Source organism: Miscanthus floridulus, chromosome 17 (assembly GCF_019320115.1).
Source record: "Miscanthus floridulus cultivar M001 chromosome 17, ASM1932011v1, whole genome shotgun sequence".
Taxonomy (NCBI): Eukaryota; Viridiplantae; Streptophyta; class Magnoliopsida; order Poales; family Poaceae; genus Miscanthus; species Miscanthus floridulus.
Genome location: NC_089596.1, coordinates 17,356,968 through 17,380,957, shown reverse-complemented (window position 1 = coordinate 17,380,957; position 23,990 = coordinate 17,356,968). Strand labels below are relative to the sequence as shown.

The 23,990-nt window shown below is 46.6% G+C and overlaps 2 pseudogenes; one reads left to right on the top strand and one right to left on the bottom strand.

Annotated features, from left to right (window-relative positions):
• Positions 1-8,183: 8,183 nt before the first annotated feature.
• Positions 8,184-22,101, bottom strand: LOC136514919 (ATP-dependent Clp protease proteolytic subunit-related protein 4, chloroplastic-like; annotated as a pseudogene).
• LOC136519134 (5S ribosomal RNA) lies at positions 16,911-17,030 on the top strand (annotated as a pseudogene).
• Positions 22,102-23,990: the final 1,889 nt, after the last annotated feature.

Below are 23,990 nucleotides of genomic sequence, written 5' to 3'. Positions count from 1 at the left end.
CTGGGCAAATACCGGACACGTCCGGTATTGCCAGTCCAGCAAAAATAAAGTTAGCTCTTTTGTCGCTCAAATACTCAAAACTCACTTGGGTTGGCTTGAACACTTATGAAACATTATCTATCACACATGATGCATCCTTCTTAATAATACGGCATACCTATTAAACTCAAAATCAAAGGAAAAATGAATTTATACCACTTGAGTTGATCTCTTTTGAATTGATGTCGTCTCTTTCAATCTTCAACAAGTAAGGGTGTTAACATGTTGATATTGATCTTTTCACTTGAGCATAGCCATCTTGAGCACGTGACTTGATTCCATTCATCAAATTTGAATAATCCCAAATATATCAAGTCACTTCCATCAAATACTACAATAGTGTTTTGATCCTCCACATAAACATGGCCATCATAGCTTGATTAGTTCCTCAACTAAATGCAAGTACTTCCTTCTTCACCCTAGCTAGGTTCTTCGGCCGCCAAGCCGTCGCTTGCCCTTCACCCTTGCTTAGTACCTCGAAGCCTTTCCTTTCTATCTTCACCATCTCAAGCCATCAAGTCACATCTTGTGTTGAATCATCCATTCATTTGTATTGTTATCTTTTTCATTTCAATTTAGCAAGCTTCAAATATGAGACCATTCCATATGCAATCCCTCATGTCTCACTAATTAATTCTTACGAGCTTGCTTTCATATAGTAAATGGAAATCCCATAATAAATAAACCTTTGCATAAATTACATTTGCATTGTTGTCTTGTACTTGAACTAGATTGTTTATACAACAACACATCGTTTTGGCTTTCATTAAGTATTCGTGAGATAACCTATAACCTGTCCACACTTAGCAAACGGGTTAGACTTTTAATCACGTTGTCATTCAATCATCCAAAACCCACTAAAAGGCTAGATGCACTTTCAATCTCCCCCTTTTTGGTGATTGATGACAACTTGATTAAAGCTTACAAAAGAATATAAACATTTAAGCTTTTGGGTTCAATGATTTATGAGAGGCTCCCCCTTAATATGTGCTTATGATTAGAATTCACAAAATGACCTCAAATATCAATTGCACATACTAAAACATATAGGAGACTCCCCCTAAATCATTACATCCATGGGGTGCATGTGTGTGTGACAAAGTAAAACCGTGATGCATATGACAAGATATATCACACAAGAATAAATATAAAGGCATCACATCAAATATTTTCATTCTAGCATGCCTAGTCCTTATGAAAATAAATATAACACATGTAACTCACACATAGCACTCATTACATATTTTCTCAAGTCCACAAGCCACTGATATAAAGATCATGTCTCAATAGATACATAGATGAAGCTCAAAAACAAAAACTACAGCCTACAGTACATATCTTCAGGTAAAGATAAGCAAATGAAACAAAAATCTTGAAGCTTTAATCAGTCTCTCTCCCCCTTTGTCATCTATCACCACAAAGGTGCAACAATGACATACTAAGGACAAAGGGGCTGCAAGCTATCTCTGAAAGCTGTGATCACTCATCATCATCTTCATCTCTACCAGCATCCTCATCATCTGAACGTGTAGCACCGGCTGGACGAGAACCACCCGCACCAGATGGGTCATAGAAGCTACCCGTGAGGTCACTCCACCAGTCTGAAGCATACTCGTCTGCAGCACTAGGACGTGGCTGAGAGTGAGTAGGCACCCGAGCCTATAGTGGTAAAGTGTCGGGATGCTCTAGAGCCTGCTGATGCTGCCGCTGAAGAAACTCAGCAAACTCTGCGTTGTACCTGCCCTGCTGCTGCTCCTCAGTCTCAGGTTCACTAGCTGCCTCATCTAATAGTGGAGACCTAGGAGGATCAAGCTCAAGTCTAGAAGCAATTTACTTCAAAGTCCGAGTATCCTTCCTCCTAGCCTCCCTCTCCTTTTGCTGACAGGTCCGTATGTCCTTGCACATCCCAAAGATAGCACTGAACATCTTGCGAATAGGAGAAGGAGGACTGCGGTGACGTGAAGAAGAATGTTAAGGAGCATGTGGTAGAGGGGAACCACCTCCTGCTGCTGCACCACCTGTAGGTGCATCTACCTCTAGTGCTGCTGCTCCTCCTGGTCCTGCTGGAGGTACTCCAACCTCAGGCAAGTCTGCAACAATCTTTAGGGCCTTATGTACCTTGTCATACTCAAAGGTATGCCCTGTGACCTGCTCAATCATGTGCATGATGTAGGGAGCAAAACCACAGCCCTTGAGGGGCCTCTCGCCAACGCTCCTGATCTCGCACCATATGAAATCAAAAACACTAAAGGACCGTGCATCTGGAGCCATCCTGTGGAGCAAGTTCCTAGAGTAATCTGCAATGTTGCCCTTGTCTCCACCCTTGCAGTCAATGGTCTTCCTGAACATCTTGTCCAGGTATCTGTAGGTAGGGTGAAGACCTAGAACCTTCCCCACTGCTCCTCTCTCACCCCCGGTGGGCACATGTAGGCCAGCTGCTATAGAGGGAGTACCTGCTCTGTATGGATCCTATCTCTCTGAAGATCCTCCTCTGAAAAACTGAGCAGGGCGGCAAAAGCATCATAATCAACACTGTACCACTGGCCCACAAGCATCTAGTGCATACGCCTCTCATCCTCCTCAACATATAGGGTGGCGTAGAACTGAGCTACCACCTCTGTGTTCCAGTCATGCTGGAACTCCATGATCTCATATACCCTTGTATGCTCACAGATAGCAATAGCATGATCAATGGAGGCCTTCTGCGGATCTCTGATGTACTGCCAGTCAATCCACTAAGACCTAGCAATCACTGGGTTCCTGGTGAGGATCACACTAGAGTAGAAGTCCATGTGAAAGGCTGTCTGGAAGCGGTGATCATACTGAACCTTAGGTAAGCCTCTCGGATCTACTCTTCTTTCATCTCTGGCTCTCCTGGTCATTCCCTTTCCACGGTAGTCAACTCTGGGAACATAAGAGGGTACATTAGGCAGACGTGTCTCAAGAAGTCCATAATGCATCCCCTGACCAGGCTGGTGCTGAGCTGGAGGTACTGCCTGCTCCTCCTCCTTAATATCCTGCTCATCATCTGAGCTGCCACCATCTGACCCTCTATCAGTGCTCTTCCTCTTTCTGGTACTGGGTTCCACTCTATATTCCTCTATATCTGTGTCACAGGAAGAACTGTTGTCTCCCTCTTTGTACTATGGAGCACCCCTAGTAGCCCTAGAGAGTCCCTTGCTGCTACCCTGCTCCTGCTAACTGTATTTGGGATGCATTTCCTGTCTTGCCTTCTTATATTTCTCCAAGGCTGGATCATGCCTATGCTTGGACCTAGGCTCCTGTCTTCCACTCATAGCTAATGTCCTGTATCCAAAGATTTACAAGGAATTTTAGATACATGCCCAAATAATAGCTTATTTTAGTTGAAATATAGAAATAAGAATAATTATCCTATGCTTTGTAATCACCTTAACCAAACTAGGTCAAAAGGTTCACAAAATACAATAGACAATTAAACTTAGTCCTAAGAATCAACCACTGAGAAGATTGAAAACAAGGGAGCAAAATCTGCTCTGTTGTCCCATACCGGACATGTCGGTATGAGCGGACATCAACCTTAATCGGGGTCCTTGGCTAAATCTTCAACCAATTCAATCTAAACTCTGGGCATTGCTTCAAGACATGTAATGTAGCATCTCTACTGAAGGAATTTCAAAATCATGCCCTAACCACTTAGATCGGACGAGGTCAGGGATTAGGGTACCTTGCGAGAGTGAATGAGGATGTGATTGGAAATCCAAGTCTCAGAGCCTTTGATCTTGATGCAAATCTCCTCCGATCTAATCTCCCTCTCTTCCTTTTCATGGTGGAAACTCAAAATCACCAATGAAGATAGAGGAGAGGCGGCTAGGTTGGCTGGAAGGAGGAAAAACTGATTTGGCCGAAGGGGTACCGGCTGTTTTATAGCCCCGCTCATACCGGACACGTTCGGTATACGCGGGCTAGCTCAAGTTGTTCCAAAAGATGTTTTCTCTCTTCCAATCCCTTTCTCAGTTATTTCTTGATCCAAAAACATGTATGTTCTTGATCCAAATAAGGTGTAAATACTTTTCTTATCCAAATGCCATGAGTGTCACTTCTCTTTTTCAAAAATTTGGCATATATAGATATTGATTCTTTGAGAGAGATATTGTGAGACATAGTAGATTGTGGACTTAAGAAAGCCATGTCATGTGTGATTAGCCAATCAAATAATCAAGGAGAGCTATAATCATCACATGACAAGGCTAGGTCACAAAGACCAAGATTCAAATAATTTTTCAAATTCACACTTCCTACTCATGCTAGTTAGGGGTTTCGAAAAACATCTTCCCTATATCACACAAATGCACATTCTAACATATAAAGGGCCTTAGATGCACTTACAATGCATGTATGTAAATTCATACCTTTGCCTTGAGCCCACAAGAATACCACTAAGTAGATACATAGCATGATAATCTTTATGTTGACCTTAATTGCCAAATAATCATGCTAGATACATTTTCATCCAAGGACTACAAAGAATGCTAGAAAAATTTGTTAGTCCACAAAGTGCAAAATAGAGATTTAGCTCCCCCTAAATAAGTGCCTCAAGTAATTTGAATGACTTTCAACAAGCACTTTATTCTATTAAGAATTTAGGAGTCAATTTTCTATTTTAAACCACAACCAAATAATTTGTCATATTTAAATTTGAGTATAAGAGATGCTCATAATCCACTTAGATTTGATGAACCACAAACTTCTGAGTAAATTTAAAAAAAATATGGATCAAAGACTCAGTTGCAATCTTATTAGTGTTCTGGTTCTAGCAATACCGGACACGTCCGGTAGTATACCGGATATGTCCGGAATACACAAAACAGAAACACTTTCTTTCTGTCCCTGGCCATACTGGACACGTCCGATAGGTGTAGAACAGAACCAATTAATTCGCTGCTTGTGATTTTTCTTTTAGTTCTAGTATTTATTGTACACCTGCATCTCAACAAATAAATTACTCTACTAGAGAGCTATAAAAAGCACCACATGGCAAACATGATAAATTTCATATGAAATTAATTATCCACTTTCAATATTTCACAAATATACTTATTTGTGACCCTATTGAGCACAAAACAAACAAAGTGGCTATCCTATAAGGTTTAGGTACTTGTTACCGATGGTGTGGACGAAGTAGATGATATTATTCATTAAATTATCTTTGGGTCAATCATATATGAAATTATGATGAGAATTGATTGATAGATTGAGTAAATGTTTTGAAATTGCTTGCTCAACCACCCCGAAGCCTTCATCTCATCACCAAGTACCTACATCAACAACCTAAGCACATTTTGGTACCCAACTCTTGTTGGGTCCTTTAGGGTTAGTCAATAAGTGCTTAGGTACCCAAATGGTTTTAGTATTAGTTTGTGGTGAACACACCACCTTGCTAGTGCTAACTCCATTTGTGGTCTTCCTAAGCATATTATTATAAACAAATGTGTTTGGCTTAGGAGCGTTACCATTTGGGCATTCATTGCTTAGATGCCCCTTTCTTCTACAAGCATAGCATATGCGGCCTTTGTTTGCTCTATGCTTGTTTTGCTTGTATGGACATCTATCAACCTTGTGGCCCATCTCATTGCATCCATAGCATCTTCTTGTTGCAACTTGGGCTTCCTTTCTTGCCTCTTTGTACATTGGGCATTTCTTGGTAGGATGTCCCAATTTCTTGCTCATGAGACAAGCTCTTTGTCCATCACTTTTCTTTTGGTTGGCCAACTTGTTTGAGGCCTTTTGTTCGGCCACTTCACACTTGTCGGCCCAACTCTTGTGTGGACACATAGCACACTCATGTCCATACAATCCACAACCATAGCACATTCTTTTTCCGTGCTTCTTGCTCTTGGTTGTGTTGGCCTTACTTGAAATGTGATTCTTTTATTGGGCCTTGGAGGAAGCAAGGTTTGAACCCTTCTCAAGCTTCTTCACCATGTAATCACGGTTATCTTGAGAAGGTTGTGCTTTCTCCTTACCCTTCAACCGAATCACATCTTTATTTAATCTTTGCACTTCTTCTTTGAGCTCTATGTTTTCTATGAGATTTAGCTCAATCGAAGATTGGCTTGCTTGAGGAGCACACTCATTAGTACCAGAAATATTTAATTGAGATGGTATACTAGTGAGTGAATGTGTAAGAGGTTGAAAAAAATTTACCGATGTGATCACAACCTCATGAGCTACCTCAAGCATGATGCTTGATTCTACTATTTCATCATGGGAGCACTTTAGATGAACATAGTTTGCTTGTAGCACATTATACTTGCTTGATAGTTCATCTAGCCTTGCCTTGAGCTCAAAGTTTTCCTTCTCTAGTTGTGAAACACTAGAAGAGGAGTTAGTAACTAAAGCATGCTCAATTGATAATTTTTCATACCTTTCACTTAGAGCCTTTAGTCAATTCTCTAGTTGTGAAACACTAGAGCTGGAAAGGCCACACGATGACACGAGCCACACTTTGGCATTGTGATTCTCTAGATACAGGAACCAACCAAGGCACATGACTACCGCTATGAGCCAGAAACCATAAAGATGGCTTCCCAATGTACAAACGTTTGTTACCACAAACTCATTTTAAACCAATAAAAACTACTAGTACTCTTTTTTTGGCTTGCCTATTTATTACATTTGAAAACTGAAAAGAGTTACTTCAAGACTAAGGAAGTTGGATGAATGGATGGTTCATGGTTGTATCAGCAACAATAGTGGGATTGGTGATGCGAGTGCGATTCCATGTCACGCTGGGCGGCGCAGGCTCGCTTTCGCTTTGTCAAATGTGTTCCTGCTCCCGCAGCTTCGCAACAACTTTTATGACCGGGGTCCGGGGGGGAGGGATGTCGTGGCGGCCTCCGTTGCAACACTGGACAGATCACACACAGATGCATGTGTGCAAGTGTGAACTTTTTTTTCTTTTCTGAAAAGGCCTCACGACTGCTTGCGAGACACGGAGGCTTTTCAAAACAAGCACACACATTTAAAAAAACACACACACATACACACTTTGGGCAGCGGCTCGCCTGCTTGCGAGACACGGAGGCTTTTCAAAACAAGCACACAGTTTTTTTTTTTAAGAAGAAAACTAGCACACACATACTGTATGCCTGGAAAGTGGTTTCTGCAGAAGTCGAATTCTTGTTTGCAACATTTATCATGCAAATCATTTTTTTTGGAAGAACGCAAATCGGATAAATGTTGCTGCAATTAGGTAAAAAGGTCTCCTCGGGCTGTTCGGCTGATGGTTTCTGCGGCTGATAAGCCGGCTGATGCTGTTTTGTTATGAGAGAAAAGTACTGTACCATAGCTGATAAGTTCAAACGAACAGGGTATCATGCAACCCAAATAAAAAGAAACCAAAGCCCCAAGAGGCCAAGACCAACGAACGGGAGGACCAAAGAGACGTGTGTGCCGCTAAATTGGCTACTTCTGCGATCAAACAAAAATTAATCCAAAATACCCACATCCATATTCTTTGTTACCCATCTTATGAATATAAGAAATGAAGCTAAGTGCATGAGAAAAAGGTACACGATTTTGAATGCATTATTTGTTGCACTATGCATGGACTTATGAGTTTAAATTGATAATTAAATGGTCCTGTGTTGTTAAACTACAAAATAAAACAATTAGAAACATAGTTAGAATATGCGAGATGTGGCTCAGTATAACAAAATGGTCAACCTGACAATTTGGTGGCGAAAAGCAAGCATTTGCCAAAAAAAAAAAGGAACAATGTAACATATTCTCTCACCCTCCATCCGCCTTATCCAGATTGCTAAGCTAGCTTTTACAGTTCAAATGTGGATCGAAATAGGGCATCAGCTTCACTAATCACCATGATGCAGCAAGTCTATCAAACCGGTAAATTTCACAAGTATATTTACAAATCTACTTGTAATACGGGATTTTCAAGGTGCAACAATAGGAAAACACAGAATTAAACTGCCTAAACACTCAAATCCTTGGGAGTAGGGAATACTAACAAATAAAACATAAATACCCAGAGCAAAATTAGGCAACAAAAAAGCACATAAAAACTGCAAGAATGATTGCTTAGATGTAAAAATGAAAAGAACACAAGAATCTGAAGAGTAAGACAAATTTTTTTTTTCCAAAATACTGTACCTCGTGCTACAAATTCTCCAAAATTTCTATGAACATGTAATTCCATAATAATTCTATAGGTTCACATTCCATAGGTTTTTTCCCTACATAATTCAAACCCTATGAATTTTCTATATTTTTTTCCTTTGCTTCAAATTATGGAGATTAGACCCTGATTGTTTTATTGCAATTTTGTGGATTGCTACTTGCAGGCTGTTACAAGCTATGAGCTGAGCTGAAATAATCAGGGCCCAGATTGTAACAAGCCACAAGCCAAATTGCCACGATCCAACTATATGCTTCCCCTGCAAGCTAAAACAAACACTCAAACCCCAACGCTCAACAACCTACCAAAATTCATCTTTCAGCACGCCCATTGGGTAAGGGCAATACAGCGTTGAAATGGCAGAGGAAGGAAATGCTTGTTCAATGCATTGGCTACTCAATTATGTGCTCTACGCCTCTACAGCCAGCTAATGAGTGATTGAGTGGTAATGGTAACTACTCAATACTCAAACACATGTGAATGACCACTAAACATACAAAGACGATACTTGTGAAAAAAGAACACTATCAAATTTGATCTTTTGAGTTCTGACACGACACCGCCATCTTCCTGGATTTTCTCGTTGTATATCACCTGTAGAACATGGTAGTTACTATCAGTTGTTGTCAGATCAGATTGAGTAATTTCTTCTGGTCTGCTATGGTGATTGTTTACCTTGTCAATGATGCCATAATCCACAGCTTCACTGGGGCTAAAGTATTTAGGACGTCTGATGTCCCGAGCAATCTCTTCAACCGGTTTACCAATGTGTCTTGCCAGCAGCTTAACCTGAACGCAAATTAACAGTAAATTGTATTCTGGAAGAAACTTCTCACCCCATTGGGAATTGATGCAAGAAAGAATAACTAAGTTTCATGCAAGGAAATATCTAGGCTACAGTTTTGAGATATATTTTCCCAATGCAAAGTGACTGAGATCTGTATATTCAAACTAGATGCAATGCGTTTCAGCCAACAACCCAACATTAGGCCAAGAGATTCAGGTTTCCTTAACATTAGGCCAAAGTACTGTCCTCAACATCCATGGTCACTACACACTACAGTTTGGTGTAAGCTTCAGATAACTTCCATGTAAGTGAACTTCATAAATTGAGTTGTGATCAATTACTACAGATGGAAATGGCTTATATACATCAAGTGGAATACAGTGAAAAAATAACCATGAAGTACATAATTCCACATTCATGTATCTCACTTATTTTGAGGACATAAGATCATAGCAAATTAGATAATACCTAAAATAGAAAAATCAACTCCCTATCCATAGAATGGAAGCCCCTTCTTTTTTCTCACGCAAAGCTTGGTCAAAAGTTTTAACACTTGTGCTGGGTCTTAAAACAATCTTACTCTATAATCTAGTCATATAACATAAAGCTAGTGAGCTAGTGAGCCAGGGTAGGGAGTAGGGAACCCCCCCCCCCCCCCCCCCCCCCAACCTCACCCCACCCCACCCTCTCTTTCCTTCTGGTTTGTTTTACTTTATTTTTTAGAAAAGAAATGGGGTGGGTTGGGGGTAATTACCTCTTACTGCATTGTGATTCTATACAGACAGGAACATGACCAAGGCAGCATGGGGACCATAGTTCCCCTGCACAACCAGGTTTCCCAGGGCACATGACTACCACTATGAGCCAGAAACCATAAAGATGGCTTCCCAATGCACAAACTCTTCTTAACACAAACTCATTTTAAACCAGTAACCATGAACAACAATTACTGATCTTTATGTGGCCTGCCTGTATTTGGAAACTAAAAGAGTTACTTCGAGACTAGGAAAAAGTTGGATGAATGGATGGTCATATTAACGATAGTAGGATGGTCATTTTCTTTCTTTTTTCCTCAATAGTTCTTCCAATCACCAATGAAGTGAATGAATTGAAGAAATATAAGTTTGACACTGCACAAGCACAACTTTCTATGTTTGTACATTGATAATGTGGAGCAATAATATCAACTGCTCAAAACAAGGTAGCATTAGCTATGCTAGATTAGTTTAAATCCACGATAATTTTATTAATTCTTTATCTATACATGCCCTCAAAAAAATCTTTATTTATACAAGAGATGGAAAAATACCATTTCTATCTTGACATTTCGAATCTCTTTCTTGCAATGTCAACATCTGTCGCCTGAACTTGAAAATGACCAATTGGCTGCACATTGCATGTCACAATGGTAAGACATTCTAGCTTCACATTATTAGCAAACAAATACCAATGATACTGCACGTATTTTGTGTGTCCATAAACAAAGTATGTTCAAGTGCAGCACGGTATTGGAGCAAGGGTGTAAGATCATAGTACATTCTGCAGTATAATGTTACTCTTATTTGTGTGCCATGAGCATTGTTGGCCCACGGGATCACCGGCTGACGACAGTGAACTAGTCTCCAGATCACTAGTCTCCCAGACCAGACCACTAGTCTTCCCAGACCACTAGTCTCCCAGACCACTATACCGGTTGTGTCCGTACCCACACACTACGGATCGAGCTAGAAGAAGAAGGGAGAACAGAGCAAGCACGCACAATACAAGACAACAACGTTGGCCGAGGCCCTGTCTGTGTGATGGCAAATCTGAGCTCTCTTTACTGAGTTGCCTTGGTGCCCTATTTATACAACTCTATCTATCTAACTAAAGTACAGCGCACATGCTGTAACAGTAACTAGATAAGCATACAGGGCTGACTCTGCGCCGGCCACTGCATGTGCCTACAGTGCTGCAGGTGAGCCATGCGGCGCCTGCACCTACAGCGGCTACTGTATTACAGCAGGGGGCAAAGTCGGCGCCGCCTTCCTCTGCTGTGTTTCACACAAGGTGGCAGTAGATTAGCTAACAATCTTCCCCTAATCCTACTGCTAACCCTTGCACCCCCTCCATGCCGATCATCTCCTTCAGCTCCGTGAGTCGAAGTCGTCCGAGCGGCTTGGTGAGGACGTCCGCGAGTTGCCGACCAGTTTCGACAAACTCGATGACGATCTGCCCTCCATCAACACAGTCCCTGAGGAAGTGGAACTTCACGTCGATGTGTTTACTCCGGTCGTGCAGAACCGGATTCTTCGCGAGGGCGATGGCGGGCTGGTTGTCCACCATCAGTGCTGGTGGGTGAGCTTCCACGCCGGTTAGCTCGCCCAGCAGCCGGCGTAGCCACACAACTTGGCACGCCGCTGTGGCCGCCGCTACGTACTCTGCCTCGCACGTAGATAGCGCCACCACCTTCTGTTTCAGCGACAGCCATGAAATTGGGGCCGACCCGAGGAAGACGAGTACGCCAGAGGTGCTCCGTCGTCCGTCGATGTCCCCCGCCATGTCTGCATCGCTGAATACCGTGAGCTGCAGCCTACTTCCCCTGGTCTTTGGGAAGATGATTCCATGATTCACCGTCCCCTTGACGTAGCGTAGTAGCCGCTTCACCGCAGCCCAGTGATCCTCTCTGGGATCCTCCATGAAGCGACTGACGTAGCCCACGGCGAACGCAATGTCCGGCCTTGTGTGGACTAGGTAGCGCAGACCGCCGACGATGCTCCGGTAGAGTGTTGCATCTACTTTTCGCCGGTGCTGTCCTTCGTCAGCTTCAGCCGCTCCTCCATCGGAGTCACGCATGGCTTGCACTCCACCATGCCGCTCCTCTCCAACAGCTTGGAGGCATACGCGCTTTGCCCGAGCGTGAGTTCCTCCTTCCCCTGTCTCACCTCGATGCCGAGGTAGTAGGAGAGAGCGCCGAGATCGCTCATTCGGAAACGAGCTGCCATCTCTCGCTTGAAGCTGTTGATATCCTCCGTGCGCGCGCCGGTGACGATTAAGTCATCCACATACACGCCGACCACGAGTTCTTCCTTCCCCCGTCGTCAGCGTGTAGAGCGCGTGCTCGGTTGCGCACCTCTGAAACCCAAGCTCGCCCAGCGTGGTGTCAAGCTTGGCGTTCCATGCTCGAGGGGCTTGCCTCAGCCCGTAGAGCGCTTTGCGCAGTCGGAGCACCCTGTGCTCCTCTCCCTTGACAGCGAACCCTGGAGGTTGCCTGACGAAGACCGTTTCCGCCAGCTCGCCGTTGAGGAAGGCCGATTTAACGTCCAAGTGATGGACGCGCCAGTCCTTTGCTGCCGCCAAAGCAAGTAGCAAACGGACCGACTCCATGCGCGCTACTGGTGCAAAGACCTCCTCGAAATCGATGCCCTCGCGCTGGACAAAGCCTCGGGCGACGAGGCGCGCCTTGTACTTGACAATGGCGCCGAGCTCGTCCCTTTTGACTTTGTATACCCACTTCAGGCTGATTGGACGGCATCCTGGGGGTGGATCGACGAGCTGCCAAGTCTCATTTTCCTCGATCGCCTTCATCTCCTCCAGCATTGCCCGTCGCCAGTTTCCATCGCGCTCGGCTAGCGCGAACGTGGGTGGTTCCTCTGCACTGACGAGTAGCAGCTCTGCGTCGTTGAGCAGCCTACCCGCCAGACCTGAGGGACCTGTGCCGCCGACGATGTCGTCCAGACTGCGGAACCTCAACTCCTCACCTTCGTGGTAGGCGTCCACGAACTCAGTGATGTCACTTGGAGGTGAGGTGAACTTGATCGGGGGTGATGGAGTTCCTTCTTCCGCCGGAGTGCCCTGCATAGCACCTGAAGTGCTCGGCACTGCTTCTGGACTGCTCGTCATAACTCCTGCAGTGTTCGGCCACACTGTAGGAGTGCCCAGCCTCAGTCTTGGAGTGGTCGGAACCACAGTAAGACGTCTTGGCTCCGCCACGGGAGTGCTCGGCACCCGTCCTGAAGTGGTCGCCACCACTGCAGAACCTCCTGGCTCCACTCCTGGCGTGCTCGGCATTCCTCCAGAAGTGCTCGACACTCCTCCCGGAGTGCTCGGCATCCCTCCTGAAGTGCTCGGCACTGCCCCAGAAGTGCTCGACTCTACCGCCGGAGTGCTCGGCGCTCCTCCCGGAGTGCGTGGCACCTGTTCCGCAGCGTCTCCACCGCCGTGGATGACCAAGTGCTCGACGACGAAGGTGTTGGTGAAGCCTCCCGCTTCCCCCGTGCTCGGACTGTGCCAGTCCCAAGCTGCCTCCTCGTTGAACACAACGTCGCGCGAGACAGTCACCTTGTCTCCGCGTGGGTCATAGAGCCGGTACGCCTTGGTACCCTCCGCGTAGCCCAGGAACACCATGGGTGTGCTCCTGTCCTCCAGCTTGGTGAGGTTCGGCTTCGTCTTCCTGACGTGGCCGATGCAACCGAATGTCCGGAGGAATGACACGTTCGGCTTGCTCCCGTACCAAGCTTCGAACGGCGTCTTGCCCGTTAGGGCTTTGGTTGGAGCGCGGTTGAGGATGAACACCGCCGTGGTCACCGCCTCTCCCCAGAACTTTGCCGGCATCCCTTTGGCCTTCATCATGGATCGGGCCATGCCGACCACTGTCTGGTTCCGTCGCTCCACCACGCCATTCTGTTGTGGCGAGTACGGCGCGGTGTGATGTTGCCCCACACCTTGATCCGCGCAGTACGTAGCAAACTCCACCGAAGTGAATTCGCCACCCCGATCAGTCCTCAGTACACGGAGCTTCTTGCCGCTCTCGGCCTCCGCGCGCGTCTTGAACTTCTTGATCGCCACCTGCCGCTTTGTCCTTGCTCGTCAGGAGTTGCAGCCACATGTAGCGACTGCAATCGTCCACGAGTAGGAGGAAGTACCGCCGACCACCGCATGTAGCAGGCGTGATCGGCCCACAGAGGTCGCCGTGAACTAGCTCGAGAGCTTCCTTCGCGCGATACTTGGCCGCCTTTGGGAAAGGTAGCCTCCTCTGCTTCCCGGCCAGGCAGCTGTCACACAGCTCGCCTCCGTGTTTGATGTGGGGTAGCCCTCGGACCATCTTCCCCAGCCGACCAAGCGCGTCGAAGCTGAGATGTCCGAACCGGGCATGCCACATCCACGGTTCCTCGGAGTGCCTTGCCGCCAGGCAAACCGGCTGCTCTACCTTCAGGTCGAGCAGGTACAACCGGTTCAGGGACCTCTTCACCTTGGCGAGAAGTCGCTGCTCCCGGTCTCTGATCCTCAGAACGCCGTCCTTGATCAGAACCTCGCTACCGCGCTCATCCTAGCTGACCAATGCTGATGATGCTGGAACGCAGCTGCGGGATGTAGTATACATCCGTTAGCGCGCGGTGCTCCCCGTTCTGGCATCTGAAGATGATGGTGCCGCGCCCTTGGATAGCCACCCTTGAGCCGTCACCAAACTTCACCGTACCGGTAACATCACCGTCGAGCTCGAGAGGAGTCCTTGGAGCCCGTCATGTGGTTACTGGCACCAGAGTCCAGATACCACCGCTGCTCCTGGTCGACGCCCACATGCCCAAGATGGACTTGGGCGCGTGGTTCGTCGAGGTTGACGGTCTTCAGGGCCTTGCTAGATCCTTCCACCGTCGTCGCCTCTTCCCTCTCCATGGCCTCGACGTCGTGCAGTGCACAGAACGTCGCCATAAGGATAGTGGCCTCATCCTCATCATCGGCTTTCGCCAGGTGAGCCTGAGCCTTCTTTTCCTTCTTGCGATTTGGGCACTCCCGTGCCCAATGGCCCATCTTCCCGCAACACCGACAGGCGTTGGAGTCGATTTGCTTCTTCTCCGAAGAAGCCCTGCCGCGATGTTTGCCGTTGCCACCGCGACTGGAGGAGGCTGCCTTCCCGGAGTTTCGCCGAGCAGCCCACTCCTCTTCCGTCAGCAGGAGTTTTCCGCTGTCCTTCGTTGCTGTCGCCTGCTCCAGGCGCTCGTCCACCGCCCGCAGATGGCCTGCCACATCCTCGATGGTGAGGGTGGACAAGTCCAGCATCGTCTCTATGGAGAGAGCGATCTGGATGTACTTTGCCGGCACGGAGTGGAGGAATTTGGAGACCGCCTCCTCTTCGTCGATGGTGACGCCGTGGCTCTTCAGCTTGCTGATGAGCGTCTGCAGGCGGAGGGAAAAGTCCTCCACTGTTTCACCATCCTTGAACTTGAGGTTTGCATACTCCTGCTTCAGAAGCTGGGCCGTTGCCTTCTTTGCGTGGTCGGAACCGACGCGCATCGCCGCAATGGCCTCCCACGCCTCCTTAGCTGAGCTCTTCGTCTTCAAGGGTTCCCTGTACTCCGCCGGTACAGCAGCGAGGATAGCCTCCAACGTTGACATGTCGTCTTCTTCCACGTCGGTGCCCTTGTCAACAACATTCCAGAGCCGTCGGGCTCTGAGGCTCATGTCCGACACTCTCCATAGTTAGTGCGAGTCAGCGTCGGCCAAGTGGTGCCGCTGACCTCCCGCACCGTGCGGACAACCACCTCCGGTAGTGGCTGGGCAGCTATGACAGTGCCACTGCCATCGCCCAACTCCAAACCGCCTGTCCTCGCCATCGGTTAGAATGACGACGGCGCTTGTACGTCTCTGATACCACTTGTTGGCCCATGGGATCACCGGCTGACGACAGTGAACTAGTCTCCAGACCACTAGTCTCCCAGACCACTAGTCTCCCAGACCAGACCACTAGTCTCCCAGACCACTAGTCTTCCCAGACCACTAGTCTCCCAGACCAGACCACTAGTCTCCAGACCACTAGTCTCCCAGACCACTATACCGGTTGTGTCCGTACCCACACACTACGGATCGAGCTAGAAAAAGAAGGGAGAACAGAGCAAGCACGCACAATACAAGACAACAACGTTGGCCGAGGCCCTGTCTGTGTGATGGCAAATCTGAGCTCTCTTTACTGAGTTGCCTTGGTGCCCTATTTATACAACTCTATCTATCTAAAAAGTACAGCGCACATGCTGTAACAATAACTAGATAAGCATACAGGGCTGACTCTGCGCCGGCCACTGCATGTGCCTACAGTGTTGCAGGTGAGCCGTGCGGCGCCTGCACCTGCAGCGGCTACAGTATCACAGCAGGGGGCAAAGTCGGCGCCGCCTTCCTCTGCTGTGTTTCACACAAGGTGGCAGTAGATTAGCTAACAACCTCAAATAACAAAGAAATTAGAATGTGTATATATCAACAGAAGAAAAAGAAATAACCTGTTTTATCATTATTGTCAATGATGGAAGTGCAGCACGGTTACCTTTAGCGCCAGCAGCTAAGAGCAAAGCAGCTTCTCCCCATGCATTACCGACACACAGAGTGAAAATAGGAACTTTAACATACCTGCGATGGGGGTAGAGATATTAAGCTAGTACTCCATAGTTATTTTTTAAAGAAAAAAAAGGAATAAGAGCTGGCATGGTAATGCCAATTGGAACAAGGGGAAGTTAACAGACTACTACAAGTAAAGTAATGCATGTTATGAATCACTGAAGAAGGCACACCTAATGGACTACTCTATTTTGTACAAGGGGACAAAATATAAGAAGCTGAATCAACATTGTACCTTAATTTTTATTTATTAACTATATGGGTAGTGTTTAATGTGCTAGACTTCAACGTCATTCTGTGTGACTCACAAAATTTTGGAGAACTTCAAACCTCAGCAAAGTCCCATAGGCTACTGGAATGAAAAATGGGCAATCCTGAGCCAAATCCCTTTTTTGAAAAAACAAGTGGTTCTTAAACTACTCTTGAAATTTAACAGTTATTGGACCAAAGGCACCTGGCCCTGCTTTTTTTGTAGAAAGCTTATCAGTTTAGCAGTTATAGAAGGGCAAAACCTCAGAAGTCCAATAAGTAGTTATATATAACACCAGTCACCGTGTTAAGCACTAAAGCACCGGATCCCATCAGAACTCCGCAGTTAAGCGTGCTTGGGCGAGAGTAGTACTAGGATGGGTGACCTCCTGGGAAGTCCTCGTGTTGCATTCCCTTTTTCAGAGAGACGGGGATATTGATGAAGATGTTAGCCATAGAATCAAAGCAGGGTGGATGAAGTGGCGGCAAGCGTCTGGTGTCCTATGTGACAAAAGGGTATCACAGAAGCTAAAAGGCAAGTTTTATAGGACGGCGATTAGACCTGCTATGTTGTATGGTGCAGAATGTTGGACTACGAAAAGACGACATATTCAACAGCTAAGTGTCGCGGAAATGCGTATGTTGCGTTGGATTTGCGGTCATACAAGAAGGGATCGAGTTCGGAACGATGATATACGTAAGAGATTAGGGGTAGCGCCAATTGAAGAAAAGCTTGTCCAACACCGGTTGAGATGGTTTAGACATGTGCAACGGAGACCTCCAGATGCACCGGTGTGTAGTGGAATCCTAAGTCAGGATAGTAACGTGAAGAGAGGCAGAAAGACCGAAGTTGACTTGGGTAGAGGCAATAAAAGGAGACTTGAAAGAATGGAATATACCCAAAGACTTAGCCTTAGATAGGAGTGCTTGGAAGACAGCTATTCACGTGCCTGAACCTTGATTGCTTCTGTTGGGTTTCAACTCTAGCCTACCCCAACTTGTTTGGGACTTAAAGGCTTTGTTGTTGTTGTTGTTGTATATAACACCGGTCACCAAGCATGCGGCTTCACACTTTATTCCAGCATATATGTTACTTTAGAAATATGAGTATGATTGAACTCTAATAGCTTTAACTAACAACATATTAAAGTAATAAGACTGTATAAAAAAGTACTGGCAGATTCATTACTAAAAAAACTTCCATAATGCCAGATTATTAACGTACTGCGATAAGAATTAAATGGACAAAATAGCATCTTGACATGGAGTGCAATAAACATGGAATTGACCCGAAGAGAACTTGGACATGTGTTGTAGTTATAGTATTTGGTCATGGACAAAGTTCCTAGTTTCTAGTGGGGTGAGATGGTAAGCAGGCATGGGTGGGATGTGAAAATGGGATAGTGGCATGGACTCAACAGCTTGTTTTCCATTCTAAAGCACTCCGATCTACATAGAAGATAAAATATTTGAGTTCAGTCTGAGTTTTTCAAGCCACATGTGTTGGAACCGCTGCTGTGGCGTAGGTAGTATGCGTGTGAGGTGGGAGGCCGGGGTTTGGGTTCCCGGCGGCGGGGGGTTGAGACGCCGTGCTGCTGGCCCGGCGTCTCGGTGATGTGCGTGGCGAACAGAACAAGAGCGTGAGGCAGAGAGCGAGAGAGCGGAAGAGATTAACTCAATCTCCAGCTAACCTTTCATTAACCAAGTGTTTCAATACTTATAGCTAAATCCTAACAACCAGCTAACAACTCATGCAAAGTTTCGGAGATCTAACAAACTGAACAAACCGATCCTAATCCTAGCGACGACGTCGGAGGAGCTCCGTGGTGAACGTGTCCCGCACGTTCGCGCCCAGGCCCACGCGCAGACCTTCAGCCACGGCTCCTCTTCTTCCTCTGATATACTTGACCCACCATAACAACATGCTTGCCAGCCAAAAAAAATAGGCATGTTTCTTATAAGTAGCATGGACTCAATAGCTATTGTTTTCCATACAAAAGGGCTCAGATCTACATAGAAGATAAAATATTTGAGCTCAATCTTAGATTTTCAGGCCATATGCTTGCCAGGCAGCCACAAAAATAGGCATGTTTCTTATAATGAGCTAAATACAATACAAGTTCACATCAAGATTCAAGAACATGTGAAAAGCATCAGCCAAGTGAAGTCCTTAAGAGGGGGATTAGGAATAGAGATAGATTTGCAAGGAACAAGAAAGCAGTATAAATACATAGTATGTCAAAGCTGACCTCATAGCATCATATACTGCAAGAGCTTCTGTCTCATAACCTAACTTCTCGCCATTCTGAATAAGGAGGGAGAAAGCATATCAGATGATATGAAGATTGAATTAGAACAAGAAATAATCTGTGATTGTTAGAGACAAGTTGCTACAACAAAAAATCCACAGGCTAAGAAAACAAATACACTTGCACATATTCTAGGTGAACAAAGTTAGGTATTAAAGAACCGAAAATCCACAGGCTAAACTAAATTGATGTCCAATTCAAGCCTACAAAAGGTTTTTGGAGCCAAAGGTCTGTCAAATAACCCAGAGGCTTTTACCTGTGTACCCTTAGAAAAGATGCCACACTCCTGCGTACCCCTCAAAAGTTGGTCGTCACCTACATGCCCTCGCTCGAACTTTTCTTTTCCCTCACGCCATTCCGTCGGCATTTGCTCCTAACGGTGGGTAACGGCTCTGGAGAATGACTCAGTTGCCCTTGGGCTTGTATGGGTGTCTGAACTTTTTCGTTTCCCCTGTGCCATTGCCAGGCCAGTACCATGTATTCAGAACGGAAGGATTATGCGTATTTAGTCCTACAAACTTCAGATGCCCGTTTCCAAAAAAAAAAACTTCAGATGCTATAAGGATCTTAAAGTTGGAGCTATGCTAAACAGACCTAAAAAAACCTTGGCTGTCCTTTTTGTTTAAAACAAACCGCTTAAAAGGTCATTAACAGGTATGGAGAAAATAACCAGGTATACTTTTCTATTTTTATTGTCCACTCTTAACAGTGTATTAATTATAGGACATGATACAGCAATAAGAAAAGGTCATTTCTTTTATTTTCTTTGCAGCAGCACAAAGCAGTATCCAGTTTATTACTCCAGTAAAGTACTTGAATAATGCAACGGGGTATATACACATTTTCTTTTATTTTCTTTGCTGCACAAAGCCATATCCAGTTTATCAGTAAAATACTTGAATAATGCAACTTGGTATATACACAAAGCCAGTCACACTTTTGCTAGGTACTGAATGTGTAAAACATGAGAAAACTAAATGTGCAAACCACAAAAAATAAATAAATTAGATGTAAGTTTATTTCTGCAGCTACTCTTACAACAAGTTTACTGAAAACATTGTTAGAACATTTCTGCAGCTACTCTTAGAATAAGTTTACTGAAAACAGCTATTCAAGACAATCACTCATCATTGGAGCAGAAAAAATGATCATTTGACATAAACCTGGGCTATTACATATTGCAGGCATACTAATAGCATATAGATCATGGGCTATCACATATTGCAGGCATGTAAGCTTCAGGGGGTTCCTAATACTTACTTTTATAGACTACCTGTCGCAGTGTTCTCAACTTACTAATTTTGCTGCCTGGTTGCACCTCATAGAAGGGAATCTGTTGTGCTCTAATGCCCTGCTGTGTTGCACGAATGTTTCCTACGATGTTTTGCTGGCAGCTGCTCAGCCTGAAAAAAAGAAGAATGCATCAATTTCTGGAGATAAAGCAACAATGGAGTCTAATTTCTACAGAACCTAATCAGTATTCTCTGAAACAAGTAGCTGAATTTGGTTGATGCCTACTGAAACCAAAGCAATGATTCTGGTTTCTACATAACCTAATCTCTGAAAACAAGGCACCGAAAGCAAGAAAACTATTTTTTTGCGGCACCTTGTCCTTGACCATCCATGATCACTACTGCAGTTCCGACGCCTCCTGGTTTCTAGAAACAACACCACCCACCATGTACAAATGCTTGCGTTCGTCCCTCATCCTACCCACGTACATGTGTTATCATACAGGATTAAGGATCTGCAAGAACTGAAAACGATGCTGAAGCAAGAAAACAAATGATTAGGTACCTTGTGATTTTCGCCAAAGGGGTCTGCACCAGCGCCGGCCTGATCCGCCGCCGCCTCCCAGCCGGACCAGCGCTGCTGCGGCCTCGCTGTGATTGTGCGACGCGGCGAGCTCACTGTCATGGATGGCAAGCTCGCCGTCGTGAACGGCGACCGCCGCCGTGGCCTTGTCCAGATCCCGATCATGCGCCCCCAGCACGATGTCGGATGGGCCGCTGCCACCGGGCGTCCGCGGCGCCGCAGACTCCCTCTCGCCGGCGAGCAGGCATGCGAGGGCATCCCGGCTGCCGTCGCCTCTGCGCTGGCTCTCCCCGACACGCGCGTGCGCGCGGGCTCACCCGCTGCTGCCGCTGCTTGTGGAATGGGAGAATGGGGAGGAAAGGGGAAGGAGGGCAAGGAGGATATTTTTCAAGCCCGGTCCCACATGTCAGAGCCGTCAAACAGCCAAAACCTAACAGAATGCCGACGGAATGGCGTGAGGGAAAAGAAAAGTTCGAGCGAGGGCATATAGGTGACGACCAACTTTTGAGGGGTACGCAGGAGTGTGACATCTTTTTTAAGGGTACACAGATAAAAGCCTCAATAACCCAGGCACAGTTCAAGCTCCTAGCCTCATCATGTTTACTGTTTTCCTAGGTAGGTGTGTTTCCATTTCGGTTGTGAGCTCTGATCTACGTCCGCACTCATTTGATACAACCAAGTAATAATCGCCATACAAGGAAATTAAGGAAAGGTGGATCATAAGCAGCACCAAACCTTGGTGGTGCCAGTAGAGTTGATGTACAGGTAGATTGGCTTCTCGGCGTCGTCGTACTGGAGGTAGAGGAACTCGGCGAGCATGAGCTCCGTGACCGACGGCACGAGGCACATCCCCAGGTACACGATCCGGTTCTTGTACAGGAACGAGGCCAAATCCGGCGGTGGCTGCTCCCACGCGGTCCCCCTCAGGAACGGCACCACCTGCAGGCGGCAACAACAGACAAAGACACCATTTAGGCGTTACCGCACTCCAGACACGCCGAATTCGCTCCCCGGAGCTCGGCCAAGCGCGGACCGTACCATCGCGACAACATCCCTGGCGCCGCGGCCGCCGTCGACGGCGGATTCTCGGTGGGGGCTCAGGAACCGCGGCTTGGCGGCGGCGAGCGCGCGGGGGCGGGCGGCGAGGCGGAGCTGGGATGAGGACGAGGCGGGGAGGGAAGGGGGCGGGGAGAAGAGTGTGCGGGCGTCGAGGGCGACGCGGGGAGGGGACAAGGCGGCGGCGGCGGCGGCCTCCATGGCGAGGCGGCAGTGCGGACTGCGGAGGGGACTGGGGGCGGGCTGAGCCTGAGCTGAGAGGAGGTGGCACCGGTCGGAGGGCGGATAAGCCCCCGCAGTCGGCAGTTTGGTTTTGGTTTGGCGACCGGGACTGACGGAGTGACCGAAATTTTTATATTTTAGTTATTTTTTTCGAAAGTTTCTCAAAAATATGCCTTTAGTGGTAACATTTTAGAATCTAGATCCTTAGCTTGGCGTCATAGTTGGCGCCAAGCCGGCTGCCATATGGCCCGAGTCCTTTCTCTCCTCTCTCTTTCCCTTTCTCCTTTCTCTCCTCTCTCTCTCTCGGCCTGCTCCCTGCCCACGTCCGCCGCACCCTGCCCGGCCACGCCCCGCCCGCTGTGGCTGCGCCCGGCCCCGGTCCCTGCGTGGCCGGCCACTTCCCCTGTGCGCCCGGCCGCGCCACCGTCGGTCTTGGCCCCGGCCCCTGCATCGCTCGGGCGTGCCATTGCTGGCCCCGGACCCTGCAGCGCCCGACTGCGACTCCGTCGACGTCCGGGACCCGTCCAAATTCCTGCCGTCGTCGTTGTCTGCTCAAGCTCTTGAACTCGTCGAACATGTAAAAATTGTGAAAATGCAATGTAGCTACTTAGTAAGCTTTAATTGCAGTGTAGTAGTTCGATTATTTGTAGTGAGATAGATATATACATAGATAGAAATATAGATACATTGGTACATAGATACAGTAAGTTCGGTACTTAGATAGTTAGTTATATATTTAGTTAACTAAATAGAATGTAGCTTTTTAGTGGGTACACTATATATATATACACACACGTAGTTATTATCTTATTTACTTAGTTTGTAGTTAGAAAGTACTTGTTAGGTACAAATTATCGGCTAATTTGGACTAAAGGAAATGTGTTTCGTTATGTGTTTGAACTAGATGGACAACCTAGTGATCATTTATCATGGAGACACCATGGAAAGAGATCGCTATGGATATGTTGAATTTGTTGACATGCAAAGCATGCCTGTGCTATTTAATGATAGGCCTTCATTTAGTGAAATGGTTGCAAGGGCTCGGGAGGAGCTGCATTGCCTTGGAGATGATGATGATGGCATTGCAATTGAGGGTGTACTGCACCTAGGTTCTCCTCCCAACATTCTCAGGCGAATGATCCCAATTGGTTGTGCGGATCAGTGGGAGAACTATGTGAGATCGGCTATGAAGAGCCAGCTGCAATGTTTGAACGTGGTTGTGCGTCGGTTGTTAGTTGATCCCATCCCTCTTGGGTTTTTTCCACCAATGGGTCAGCAGACACACTTCGTCCCTCCCGTCCCGGAACCTGATATGGATGTGGATGTTGCACCTACGGTTCTCGATGCTCAATCTGCCCCCAATGAGCATGTTGGAGATGCTTGTCAGAGTCATGATGTCGTGGGAGAACTTCCTCATGAGATCCCTTTGACACTGCATCATCCGAGTAAGTGTCTTATCCGCCTGGTTTTTGGGAGCTTAGCCCCTTCCTTACATCCATTTGTTTATTCTTTTCTTATTTCTCTACTTATGTTGCAGGAGATATTCCTGACAATGTGTATGTGCCCCCTGTTGCTGCGTAAGTACACTGTGCAGATGGATTCCGTGGCTCCAACCGTGTTGAAATTATTAATGATTCGGAGCCATGTGAGATGGCAAGGGCTCTTGATTCTGATGATGATCGCCCTGTTGGAGAGCTGACAGAGAGTGATGTTGAGATGCTGAGGCGTATCTTTTCCGGCCGCCGTGATCCAAGAGTTCACGAGTTCAGTGACCTTACTCTTTCTGATTAGGCGTGTGTAGAAGGACGTGATGATGAGCTCCTAAAAGCTCATGAGGCCAGCTCTAACATGGTAATTGAGAAGGGCAGGGTATTCAAGGACCTCCCTGCATTGAAGAGGTGGTTGCAGGCGTTTGCAGTGATACGAAAGAGACCTTACAAGATCTTGCATTCATATGCGGAGCGCCGTTACA